The following is a 13958-nucleotide window of genomic DNA, read 5'->3' as shown; positions in this document are numbered from 1 at the left end:
TCCATCTAGGTCAGTGTTATCTGCTCAGACTGGCAGCAGCTTTCTGTGGTCTCAAGCAGATGTCTTTCACATCACCTCCTACCTGGGACTTTTAAACTGGAGATGCTGGGGATTGAACCTGGGACCTTCTGCATGCCAAGCAAATGTTCTATCACTCAGCCACCACGACCCCTCCTCTGAATAAAACAGAGAAAGGAGGGCTTGCCCACCACTTCGTAACAAGATCCCTTCCAGATCAGACCAAGGGATCTGGAAAGGATCCAACAGTGTCCAGCTAAATTCCTCTAGGAAGCCTACATAAAGATGACAGCTGCCTTGCAAGCAGTCTTCAAAGGTGTCCCCAGTGAGCTTTTAGTTTTAGGGCTCTGATCTGCCTAGAAGTGTTACAGGTCCTGTCCTGGGAGTAAGCCGCTATTGAATAGGCTTGTGTAGGATTTGAAGCAGATCTGCTGAGGATGGCATTGTTAATTTCTGATTTTGGAACCCAGGGATTTTTCTGAGCAGGAGACCTCCGGAGCACCACTCTGGCTGGCTTGGCCAGGGTTCCGGCTCAAAAAAAGGCAGGCAGCATCATGGCTTCCTGGGACCCAGCTTCCTGGGCCCATAGAATAGAATGAAGTCCAGGCCACCACTGCAGTTTTCAGTGAATAAACAATTTTATTAGTAACATATGGTAGCAAAACTATATCTACAACTTATAAAAACTTTTTTAAAAAGAACAAATTTTCCTACCCCATATCTTACTTTTCCCCCACCCCTCCCCCCGTTACTTGACCCCTGCCAGTGTTATTTACTTAAAGGAAACAAATATTAAAGGTACCCTTAACTGTTAAAAAAAAAAACCCAAAAGTTATATTCTTATTTTTAAAAAAACTTAATCATTATCAAAGATTGTCCAATGTCCTTTTATTTTCCACTCTTTTTCTATGTATCTTCTGAACTTCTTCCACTCCAACTTAAAAAGTTCCAAATCATAGTCTCTTAATTTTCTTGTTAATTTGTCCATTTCACTCCATGACATAACTTTTGTAATCCAATCCCATTTCTCTGGTATTTTTTCTTGCTTCCACAGCTGCGCATACAATGTCCTAGCAGCTGAGAGCAAGTACCATATTAAAGTTCGATCTTCTTTTGGAAATTTTTTCTGCTGGTAATCCCAGCAGAAAAGTCTCTGCCACTTTATTGAATTCATATCCCAAAATCTTAGAAATCTCTTGCTGAATCATTTGCCAAAACATTTTAGCCCTTTCACAAGTCCACCACATATGGTAGAAAGAACCTTCGTGCTTTTTACATTTCCAACACCTATCTGGCATCTTGTTGTTCATCTTTGCTAATTTTTTTTGAGTCATATACCATCTATACATCATCTTAAAACAGTTTTCTTTAATACTTTGACATGTTGCGAGTTTCATAGAATTCTTCCACAAATATTCCCAAGATTCCATCTTTATTTCTTTATTTACATTAATTGCCCATTTTATCATTTGAGATTTCACTACTTCATCTTCTGTAGACCATTGTAAGAGTAATTTGTACACTTTTGAAATTAATTTCTCATTATCTCCAAGCAGAACTCTTTCAATTTCTGTTTGCTCTTTCCTTATTCCTTCAGTTTTGATATCATTCTCCACCAAACTTTTTATTTGTTGGATTTGAAACCAATCATATTTGTAACTCAGTTCTTCTGCAGTTTTCAGTTCTATTTTTCCACTTTGCATTTTTAATAACTGATTGTATGATAGCCGTTTTTCTTTGGCTGTTTTAGCCATTATCTTTATCACTTCAGCTGGCACTATCCACAAAGGTCTCCTCTCATCACCATATTTCTTATACTTTATCCATGTATTTAGTAAATTACTTCTTATATAATGGTGAGAGAAAAGGCCATCCATCTTCTTTTTTCCATAATATAAGTATGCATGCCAACCAAATTTTTTTCCATGGCCTTCCAACATTAAAAGTTTTTTATTTAATAACGTTATCCATTCTTTCATCCATACTAAACAAACTGCTTCATGATACAATTTCAAATCTGGTAATTGGAATCCACCTCTCTCTTTTGCATCTGTCAAGATTTTCATTTTAATCCTTGGTTTCTTCCCAGCCCACACAAATTCTGATATTTTCCTTCGCCATTTATCGAACTGTTTAGCATCTTTCACAATAGGAATAGTTTGAAACAAATACATTATCCTTATCATTAGCTCAAACCTTCGGGTATTATCCATCTGAACCTCGTGCCATTGTCTTTCAGTTTTTCTGTCAACTTTTTGTATGTTCTCCTGTCGTTTATCACTTGTCTTGGCAGCTCCTTCATGATTCTCACTTTACTGCCTCCCACTATCAGTGACTTTTCAAAGTTTTTGTTCATGATCCTTCCCACCATTTCCTTTGTCATATATCTTATAACAACATCTCTTGGTAAATTGTTTTTCTTGGCAAAAAGTGAATTAACTCTGTACATGTGATCATACATGTTTTTGGTCTCATCAGGGTCTTCTTCTAAAAATTCTGCAATTATTTTTATTATATATCCTTTCAAATCTCCATTCTCTGCTTCAGGTACTCCTCTCAGACGTATCTGAGTTTCCATTAATTTACAGTCGTGGATTGTCATTTTTTCTTGAATTTTTAACAAGGTGGTGTCATGTACTTTTACTTTCTCTTTCACCCTGCATTTTCTTAGCTGTTTCCTCAAAGTTTTTTTTTTTTTAGATCATCCACTTCTTTTTTAATCTCTGTGATAATTTCTTCCTTTGATTCATCTATCATTCTCCTAACTCCTTTCATTATTCTGGCTTCCATGGCATCCAATTGGTCCTGCATTTTCTCTAATGAGAGAGCCCTTTGTCGGGTCTGCCTGGGTTCAGACATTTAGGCAAAAAATAAAGGGATAGAAGAAATAAAAAAATATAAAAATACCAAAAATTTTGGTCTCACAAATTACAGGTTTAACTACCAAATTCAAAAGATCTGAATTTACTCTTTTAGTTAAACTTTATTCTATCTTCCTCTGAGCTTCCTAGGCCAAGATATAGATTTTTTAAAAGTTTTTACCCTTTTAAAAAATGACGAAATTTTTGACCTCACCAATTTGGAATCTGACAGTCAGGTTCAATAGAGTAGGACTTGCCCTTTCCAGCAAGCCCAATTTCGCTGGTTTCTGAGCCCCCAAAGTCAAGATATTTATCAAAGATGTCTCTAAAATTTCCAAAATGGCGGCCACGGTTTTTTACTCCTTCAAAAAAAATTTTTCCTTTTAAAATTACCCTAGGAGCCCACAAATAATGTAGCCAATAGTTCTTATCTTCTTACCCTTTTCCAGTTGATTCTGACAATTTTTAATGTTCCAGATTCTTTTAAAAACGATGTTTTAGATTTGGCCTCCCAGCAATGGCTGCCGATGTTTCTCTATGGTATAGAGTAGGCTTTTTTCTTTACTGCTTCCTGCCTCTGTCACCTTCAACGCTCATGAAGATCTCACGATAGTTGACGTACTTCCTGTCTTGCTCAGAAGTGCTGCAGGTCTGTTCCAATGTGACGCAGTTGCTTTTGCTTCGAAACCACAAAACCACAAGTAGACTAAACAATGAATTCCTTTTCACTTTTTAGCAGTTTTTAGCACTGTCTATATTTAAACAATCCAAACTTCACCCCTTCCTTCTTCTTCTTGCAAGCTTTCTATTTTTCTTTTCCCCACCTTTTAATTTCGTCTCTTTAAGCTATAAATAGCTCCGGAATGAAAAGAAAACTTCTGTACCTTTTTCTCCACTTATCCAAGTTTCCACTGGTCTTTCAAAGCTTTAATTGTTTAGAAATGTCCAAGAAGGTTAGGATCCTGATGAGCTTATGTCAAATCAATGACTCTGAGAACTTTTGCAGACGCTGATTATGCAGACTCCACGAGACCCCTCAAAGCCTCAAAGAAGTCCCCTCCAGGGCTCCTTTTCAGCCAAGGTAAATCTCTTATCAAAGTTTCCATGCAAGACTTGGACCTTTCTCTCACTGAGAAAAGTAGGCAGTAGGCATTAATTTGCCCTCTACTACCCCGAACAAAAGTTTCAGCCTGCTCCCGTTATGAAAGACAGCTCAGCTCGGCATTTTCCTTCCCCGGAAGTCGCCACCAATGCAGTTTTAAATTTTAAAACCCCTTCTCTGGGGTCACAACACAGTGGTGGCCCAAACTCTCCATTCTATCCTATAGGCCCATTGCATATTTTAATATGCAAATAAGCTCCTGCTGGGCTTTTTCAAAAGAACAAAAAAGCCCTGTTGAAACCATTCTTGATAGCTGCGTGATGCACTAAGGCAGGGGTGGCCAATGGTAGCTCTCCAGATGTTTTTTGCCTACAACTCCCAACAGCCCCAGCCATCAGCCATGCTCGCTGGGGTTGATGGGAGCTGTAGGCAAAAAAACATCTGAAGAGCTACCATTGGCCACCCCTGCACTAAGGGAAGGTACTTTGCAAATACTCAGTAGGGCTGCCAACCTCCAGGTGACATCTGGAGATCTCCTACTATTACAATTGACCTCCAGACAACCAAGATCAGTTCACCTGGAGAAAATAGCTTCGTTAGGGGATGGCATTGAACCCTGCTGATCTCCCTTACCTTCCCTCCCCAAACCCCACCCTCCATAGGCTCCACCCCAAAAAAATCTGCAGGTATTTTCCAACCCAGAGGTGGCAATCCTAGCTCACAGAAGATGATGATGACAATGAAGAAGTGGCATAATCAGGTATTTGACTCATAGATGGTGTTCTGCAATTCAAGATCTGGGAAGTGTAGATGTTTCTTTACTGGGTTCTTGCTGTTCCAAGCAACACTGTCTTCTGGAGCTGAGCTGGTGTTATTTGCTCAATTCCTACAATATCCAGGTGTTTCTTGAGACTTCTAGGCACTGCTCCAAGGGCTCCAGTGACAACTGGCACAATGGTAACTTTCTTCTCCCAGAGGTGCTCTAACTATCTCCACCTTGTTATTTCATGATCTTCTCCTATTCCTCCCCCCGCCCCCGCCATTCTGCGGTCTCCTGGGATTACAATGGCAATGATCCAAACCCTATTTCTCTTTCTCCCCCCTCCCCTACAATTGTGATATCAGGAGTATTTTGGTCCAGGTGTTTGTAATCAGAAGTCCCAAAGAATCTTTGTTTCATCGTTCTCTATGATCCAATTATTCATCCCATTCTCCCTGCCAATTACCTGACCACTGTACTCCAGCCTAAGGAGTCACCCATCCACTTAAATTACTCTCTTTAGGAAGGGTCTCATGCCACTTCCTCACTGCTGGCATATTAAGAGAAGCTATGTTGGATCAGGCCAATGGCCCATCCAGTCCAACACTCTGTGTCACACAGTGGCCAAAACCCAGTGCCATCAGGAGGTCCAGCAGCAGGGCCAGAAGTCCAGAAGCCTTCCCATTGTTGCCCCCCTCCCAAGCACCAAGAATAAAGAACATCAGTTCCCCAAACATAGTGTTCCATCTATATATTGTGGCTAATAGCCACTGATGGACCTCCACTCCATATGCTTACCCAATCCCCTCTTAAAGCTGTCTATGCTTGTAGCTGCCACCACTTCCTGCGACAGTGCATTCCACATGTTAATTACTCTTTGGGTGAAGAATTTCTTCTTATATCTCTAAATCTATTAATTAATTTCATTGAGTGGCCTTGAGTTCTTGTATTGTGAGAAATGGAGAAAAGTACTTCTTTCTCTGTGTTCTCCATTCCACACATAATTTTGTAAGCCTCTATCCTGTTACTCTTCAGTTGCTTTTTCTCCAAGCTAAAGACTCTTAACCTAGAATCACAGAGTTGGAAGGTATCTCCAGGGTCATCTAGTCCAACCATCTGCACAATGCAGGAAATTTACAAATACCTCCCACCCACACAACCGCTGTTCCATGCTCAGAAGATGGCAACACCCCCACACCACAAAACCTCCAGAATCCCTGGCCAAGCTTCTTTAATGTTTCTTCATAGGGACAGTGTTCCATCCCCTTAATCATTTTAGTTGCCCTTTTCTGCACCTTTTTCAATGCTATATATTTTTTTAGTCACAGTGACCAGAACTGTATGCTGTATTCCAAATGAGGCTGTGCCATAGATTTATATGCACCCCTCTGCTGGGACCACCCACATCCCAGAACCTCCACCCACCTTCCTTTTGCTTTCCACTTCTCTACCAACCCATACCGGAAGGCAATAGTGCACCTTTGCAAGCAGAAGGGAAAGTGACTCTTTGAAAGGGTGAGGGCAACCTGGAACATAATAACTCTGCCCCCCCCCCTCAGCTCTTCATGGTAATGTCCAGATAGATGTTCCACCAAAAATTCTCACCTGCAATTTCCCCTATGAAAATAAACTTTACAGAAAACAACTCAGCACCATCCTCTTCCTCACAGCCCTTCAAGTACTTGAAAATGGATGGGGCTGTCCATCCCCACATCCACAACATGTCATACATGCCTAAAGCTGGATTAGGCCCTGACTTCTTGCTGCTCACTGTAGGCCACTGTGACCAGACCGATGTCCTCACAACGCCGCTGTGTGCCATTGACTAGGTCTGATGCACTCCAGAAAAGACTGTATTGCCCTGGACAGGTTCCATTTGTAATTTTGGTTAAATGTGTTTTTGTGAAAAAATATTTCTCTCCCTGTATTGCTATAAATTCAGTGTAGGCATATTTCATATATCAAACTAAATAAATAGCAACTTCACTTTGCAAAGAATAAGAACTCTAATACTGTTACATAAGCATGAATGTTTTATGGGCTATTGCCAAAGAGAAATACTACATTTTGTTGCATTGGTTGTTCACTTGGGAACAGTCCCTGAATTTTCATTAATGCAGACAAAACCCTTATATTTTAACTAAACATATCCATGACAAATTATTTAACAGCATTGTAAGGGGTTTTTTTCCCCAAATGTAATTTAAGGAACATATGACATCTCTTTGGTCTGCATCTTTCAGCATTTAATTTTTGAGCACTTTGGTTTTGATCTGTATGAAAATGACTGCACGTTGTTTCCAGTTTCTGCCTTGTTGAGGAATGGAAATGCATTTCACATTTGTGTTTTGTCTCTTGCTGCAAAGCAGAAGTTTTTTTTTGTAGATTTCAATCTAACCTCGTATGGTCAGGATGGATGCAGAGATTGTTGACAGCTGGCATAGATGTTATCACTTCAATATGATGGAAACATATGATGGAAACACAAAGAGGAGCAGACCGGAGCCTCTGTTCTGGGTAGAGAAGGTGACCTCAGCGCCTGCTGCCTACTTTTTTCAGTGAGAGAAAAGGCTAAGACGTGCTCAGGAAAATTCTGAGGGGGTTTACTTTGGCTTATGAGGAGTCCCACTGTGGTTCCTTATGGGCTTTGAAGGGTACCCAGCAAAGAATTGCACTCCAGTGTCTACAGAGGACATCCGTGGTCATTAATTTGACTTAAATTCATCACGTCTCAAGCTTTCTTTGGACTATTCTAATATCTAAACATTTATCACTGACAAAAACGGTGTTAACAAGGATATATTGGGCTGCAAGGTAAGAAGATCTTTATCATTCTGGGACTAAAATCAACTTTATCTGAGATAAAGATTAAGATTTGGACTCAACTACATTATTCTAAAGTTGTAAATAAGTGAAGGGGGGTAATTTCGGGACTTTTGGCATTTAAGAAGCAAAGTTAAAAGACGAAAAACAACTATTGTTTGGAATACTTGTGGTTTCTACAAAAAACCTCCATCGTCACTGAATTGCTGAGCTGGAAGATGTTACAGGAAGTGGCATCATACAAGTATCGCGAGATCTCTCAACCATCGAAACGTGACTTCGTGGAAAGAAAAACAGGAAGGAGCCATTAAAAGAAGGGAACTTTTAAACCTCCTGGCCTTCACTAGGACTTGAAAACCATAGAGAAGTTGCGGCAGCCATTAAAGGAAGGTCAAAAAATTTAAATATTCAAGAAAAGAGATTAAGACTTTAAAAATTAGTGGAGCCGGCAGAGAACAACATTACAAAGTGAAACATATCGGATTATATTATTGGAACTGATTTTGGTGGCTTTTTGGTGAAAAAGAAAAAATCTTCCAAAAGGGCTTGAAAAATCGCGGACGCCATTTTGTGTATTTTTAAAACTTTAAAAAATCATATCTTGAGTCAGGAAGCCCTGAGAACGGCGATTTTGGCCTCATTGAAAAGAGCATCTCCTAATCTATAAAACTATATGGTTTAATTTGACTTTGGTGAGATCAATTTAAGAGCCTATTTTGGTAGTGGGACATAGTAATGTCAGATCATAAGCCGGCAACAAAACAGACACGCGCAAGGGCTGCTTCACTTGAGGAAGGTATAATGCCTAAAATACAAGATCAACTGGATGCTATGGAGGCAAGACTGGTCAAAGTGATGAAAGAACTAATAATGGACACTAAGAAGCAATTAATTAAAGAATTAGAAAAAGATATTGAAACAAGTGCTGAGGTGGTGAAGATAAATTAAAAAAGAAATTGAGGATCTCAGAAAGGACTCACAAGCAACACTAAATAAAGTACATGTGGTGCAAAATAAGGTAAAGGATCAAGGTTCCATGATTAATAAATTGCAGGAGAAAGTAGCTCTGCAAGACTGTAAGTTAATGCAAAACCAGATACGTCTGAGAGGTGTACCTGAGAATGAAGGAGAGGACTTAAAGACATATATAATAAACACTATTGTTGAGTTTTTGGAAATAGAACCTGATGAATCTGGTTATCTTTATGATTACATATACAGGGTCAACTCAATGTTTGCCAAGAAAAACAAACTACCAAGAGATGTGGTAGTAAAATTTATTTCAAGAGACATGGTGTCAGGCGTGGGTTCATTGAAGCTCACAAATAAGCAGACTTGGTATTTGAAACAAAGTTGCATTTATAGGATACTTCAGTGTTACTCCAGCTTGGAAGGCATTGGAACTGATGGAGATCAGTTCAAGTCATTGATATTTAACATTCTACATCAAAGTGGTTGTTTCTACACCTCAATTCCCAAAACAAAAGGCTGCTTTTGCATGTGAGATTTTTCCCAACGTTCCCCCTTATCTTTTCCGTTGGTGGTTACATTTTCCCGGAGGCAATGTCCTTGCTGCCTCTAGGGAGGAGGTGAGAATCTGGCACTTACTTTCTACTTCAAAGAGGCCTTGGCAACCTTTGATATTCCTGGGAAGCTACTCTCTACTTTCCCCCCTCCCTCTTCACTACCCCGACCCCTGTGTTAGTGAGCATATCTAGGTATTTATCAACATGGTTAGTAATCAGCATTTGGCAATAGCATTAATAAACAGAGCCTGACATACTGCCCCCCCCAAGCTCTTGCTCGGGGTTTGTCTGGGTGCAGTAGGTAAAATTGCTTGAGCAGTTGCGGAGCATTTAGATCAGAGGCTTTAACCCATTCGTCACAGCTGGGCGGGAAATAGCGCCAGCGCGCCAGGTAGTAAAGCACCCCCCTTTGGATCTTAGAGTCCAGGATTTCCTTGACTTCGTGGTGCTTCTGCCCCTTCACCAAGATGGGCTTGGGCTCCGGACCACGAGGGTGCCACCTCGACCCACCCGGATCTCAACGCAAAAGGCTGCAATGGAAAACAGGGTGCACTTTACTAAATAGTTTGGGCAAGTCCAGTTCTACAGTCACCTGGTTGATCTCCCTCTTTATTTTAAAAGGTCCCAGGAACTTGTAGGCTAGCTTCTTGGAGGTCTGTGGCAACGGCAAGTTTTTAGTTGAAAGAAACACTGTCTCCCCCAACTTGAAGTCCCAGCTTGGACTATGCTTTTTGTCAAACTGGGCTTTGTAGTCCCTCTTTGCCACCTCTAGATTCTCCTGGATTACTTTCCAAGTCTTTTCCAGGTGGCCCCACCATTGCTGACAGTCTGTGGGCTTAGAATCATCTGCCCCCCCCCTGGCGGTGAAGGGAACGGCTTTCCCTTGTAGCCATTCATCGCCTGGAAGGGAGTCATTTTGGTGGAGCTGTGAAGACTGTTGTTATACCCATACTCTGCAAATGGCAGCAACTCCACCCAATTGGACTGCTGGAAATTTATATAGCATCTTAGGTACTGTTCTAGAAGCCCGTTCACTCTGTCCGTCGGTTTGCGGGTGGTAGGCAGTCCTTGTTCCATTCCCGCCAGTTTACAAAACTCCCACCAGAAGTTGGCAACGAATTGTGGTCCGCGGTCGCTAATGATCTTATCAGGGAATGAGTGGACCCGGACCACGTGCAGGAAGAATAAATACGCTAATTCCTTAGCCGTGGGTAGTTTACGGCACGGGACAAAGTGGGCTTGCTTAGAGAAAGTGTCCACCAGGACGAGGATCACTGTCCGCCCTTGGGAGGGGGGCAGTTCTACTATAAAGTCCATTGATACCACCGACCATGGCCTCTCAGCCGTGGGGAGGGGCTGCGGCTGCCCTGGCACTTTGCCCCCCCTTCTTTTGGCCATGAGGCACGTTGGGCAGGTTTGTACAAAATCGGAAATGTCCTTTTTCATTTTGGGCCACCAAAACTGCCGGTTCACCAGGTGGAGGGTTTTTACATAACCGAAGTGACCGGAGAGCTTTGTTAGTGTGGCAGTGCTGCAAAACTTCCAACTGCAAGCTCTTGGGAACGTACAGTTTTCCTTCATAGTACCAGAACCCTCCCTCTCCTTTTAGCAAGCCATCGGGTCGATCCTCTCCCTCCTTCTCGCTTTCCACTATCAGTCTATTCCCCCCCCCCCCCCCAAGGATTTGGTCCTTTGGGGCTTGCTTTTGACTGGGTTTGCTCCGCTCCCGCCACTGCTTCGGGGGGTATTAGAGAGTCTATCACTTCCTCTCGCTGGCTCTCGTGCTGGGGAAGCTGCGAGAGGGCGTCGGCTAAAAAGTTCTTTGCTCCGGGGATGTGCCGCAGGGTGAAGTCAAATTTGGCAAAGAAGCCTGCCCATCGGATCTGCTTCCCCGTTAGCTTAGGGTGCCCCATGAGCGCTTCCAAGTTTTTGTGGTCTGTCCAAATTTCGACACATGGTGGGAAAGATCTTAAGAGTAAGAATTATGAAAGAGCTGCCAAAAAAGGTCATAAACAACAGAAGATTGTACAAAAAAATAACTGACAAATTGCGGGAGAATGAAATGTGATACAGATGGATACTGCCTGAAGGTCTAAATTTCGAATATGGAGGAAAGATTACAATTACTAATGTAAAGGAAATGAGGAGATTTTTTTTAATCCATACCAAACACACTGCATCGTGGTACAATTTTAAAGCCGGTAACTGAAAACCACCCCTTTCTTTTGCATCAGTTAAAATTACTAATGTACAGGAAATGAGGAGATTTTTTTTTTAAGAGAATGAGGGATTTGGGGATACAGAATAAATGAAGAATTGTTATGGATTACAAATTAATATCTTGGAACATAAATGGACTAAATTCACCGCAAAAAAAGGCTACATTTCATTGGATCAAGAAACAAAAGTGTAACAAAAGTATTACAAGAAGTACATATTAAACAAGTTGAAGTCTCTTAAGGTTCCATTCTACTTCTTTATTTAACAGATGTCTCAATTGATTCTGCAATATTGTAACTTCCCTTATTATTTTCTTTTTCCTTGGTCATTTTTTAAGTTTCATTTCTTTCTTCCCAATCTCTTTTTGAATGCCCACCATTTGTTTCTCTTTGGCCCTTTTATCTTTATTATTCATTGTAATTAAAATACCTCTCATTACAGCTTTGTACGCGTCCCACAAAGTTTGAAATTGAATGTCCTCCTTTTCATCTATTTGGAAGAAGGCTTTAGTTTTTTTTCTAGAGACACAACTGTCTCGACTTTTTGTAGCAAATCTTCATTTATTCTCCATCTCCTAATCTTTTTCACACATTTTGCCAACCACATCAATGGATTGTGATCAGTCCCGACTTTAGGAAGAATCTCTACTTTTTTCGTCATAAGTCCAAGATCTTTCGTTATCCATAACATGTCAATTCTTCGCCCCATTTGGGGCATACAACCCCAACAACAATGTCTTTTTATCATTTATTGTCACTTCCACAGCTAAATATCTTCCTTCATTGTCCTTAAAAACCATTTTTGATCCAATTCCTGTTTAACATAAAAAAATCACTCCCCTTTTTTTCTCCTTAGCCAAGGAAAAAAATTCCTTACCCAATTGTTTATTCCATAAATATTTGTAATCCAATTGTTTAATATGTACTTCTTGTAATACTTTTGTTACACTTTTGTTTCTTGATCCAATGAAATGTAGCCTTTTTTTGCGGTGAATTTAGTCCATTTATGTTCCAAGATATTAATTTGTAATCCATAACAATTCTTCATTTATTCTGTATCCCCAAATCCCTCATTCTCTTAAAAAAAAAAAACTCCTCATTTCCTGTACATTAGTAATTTTAACTGATGCAAAAGAAAGGGGTGGTTTTCAGTTACCGGCTTTAAAATTGTACCACGATGCAGTGTGTTTGGTATGGATTAAAAATGGATGACATTATTAAATAAGAAACTTGGTTTTAGAAGGCCATGGAAATATTTTTATACGGGAAATGTTGTATGGGAAAAATAAGATCGATGGTTTTTTCTCACACCACTATATAACAAGAAATTTGCTAAGTACTTGGTTGAAATATAAAAAATATGGTGATGAGAGAAAGCTGCTACGGATTGTGCCAACTTAAGTAATAAAGTTATCCTCAGAAACAAAGGAAGGGATGTGGTTAACATATAATCAACTATTTAAAATACATGCAGGAAAGGTGGAACTAAAATCAGCTGAGGAATTACAATATAAATATAATTGGTTTCAATTGCAACAAATTAAGAGCTTGGTGGAGCAGGATATTAAAAATGAAGGCATAAGACAAGAGCAAACAGAATCAGAAAAAATGCTGTTGGGCGATAATGAAAAGTTGATTTCAAGGATTTATAAATTATTATTGAAGTGGTCTACAGAAGATGAAGTAGTCAAATCTCAAATGATAAAATGGGCAATCAACTTTAACAAAGAAATACAAATGGAATCTTGGGAGTATTTATGGAAGAACTCTATGAAGATATCGACATGTTATAACATTAAACTGTTTTAAAATGTTGTACAGATGGTACATGACACCTAAGAAACTGGCAAAAATAAATAATCAGGTGTCAGATAGATGTTGGAAATGTAAAAAACATGAAGGATCTTTCTACCATATGTGGTGGACTTGTGAAAAGGCAAAGCAATTTTGGCAAATGGTTCAAAAAGAAATGTCAAAAATTTTGGGTTATGACATTATGAAATCTCCAGGCTCTTTTTTGTTGGGATTACAAATGGAAAGTTTTCTGAAACAAGATAGAATGTTGGTGTGGTATCTGCTTTCAGCTGCAAGGACTTTATATGCGCAATTGTGGAAGCAAGATAAAATACCAGAAAAATGGGATTGGATTTTAAAAGTTATGTCATGGAGTGAAATGGACAAACTTACAAGAATCTTAAAAGACTATGATTTGGAGAAGTTCAGGAAGGAATGGGAGAAAGTTCAAAATTATGTTGAAAAACAATGGAAAGTAAGGGGACACTAGTGATTTTTTATAAAAGCTGAAGGAGGTGGAATAATGGACTAGAGTTTATAAAGGGAAAATTTTTCTATTGAAAAATGAAGAACTTATAGAGTTAACCTTTCTTATTCTTTGTTTTTATTTCTTCCGTATTATTATAAGGTTTTAAAATAGAGATTCTTGATGTGTTAAGTTACCTTGGTTTTTTTTTTAATTTTAAGTAAACACCGGCGGGGGTCAAGAAAAGGGGAGGGAGGAGAAGGGGGGGAAAGCGATGTATTGTTTGTATTTTGTAATATTCTTAATCTTTCTTTAAAATATTATTATAACAATATATTGCAAATTATATTCTGCTGACAGTGAAATGGGTTGGCCTTTCAAACTTGGAA

Source organism: Heteronotia binoei, chromosome 1, assembly GCF_032191835.1.
Source record: "Heteronotia binoei isolate CCM8104 ecotype False Entrance Well chromosome 1, APGP_CSIRO_Hbin_v1, whole genome shotgun sequence".
NCBI classification, from domain to species: Eukaryota; Metazoa; Chordata; class Lepidosauria; order Squamata; family Gekkonidae; genus Heteronotia; species Heteronotia binoei.
This window is presented reverse-complemented; position numbering follows the sequence as displayed.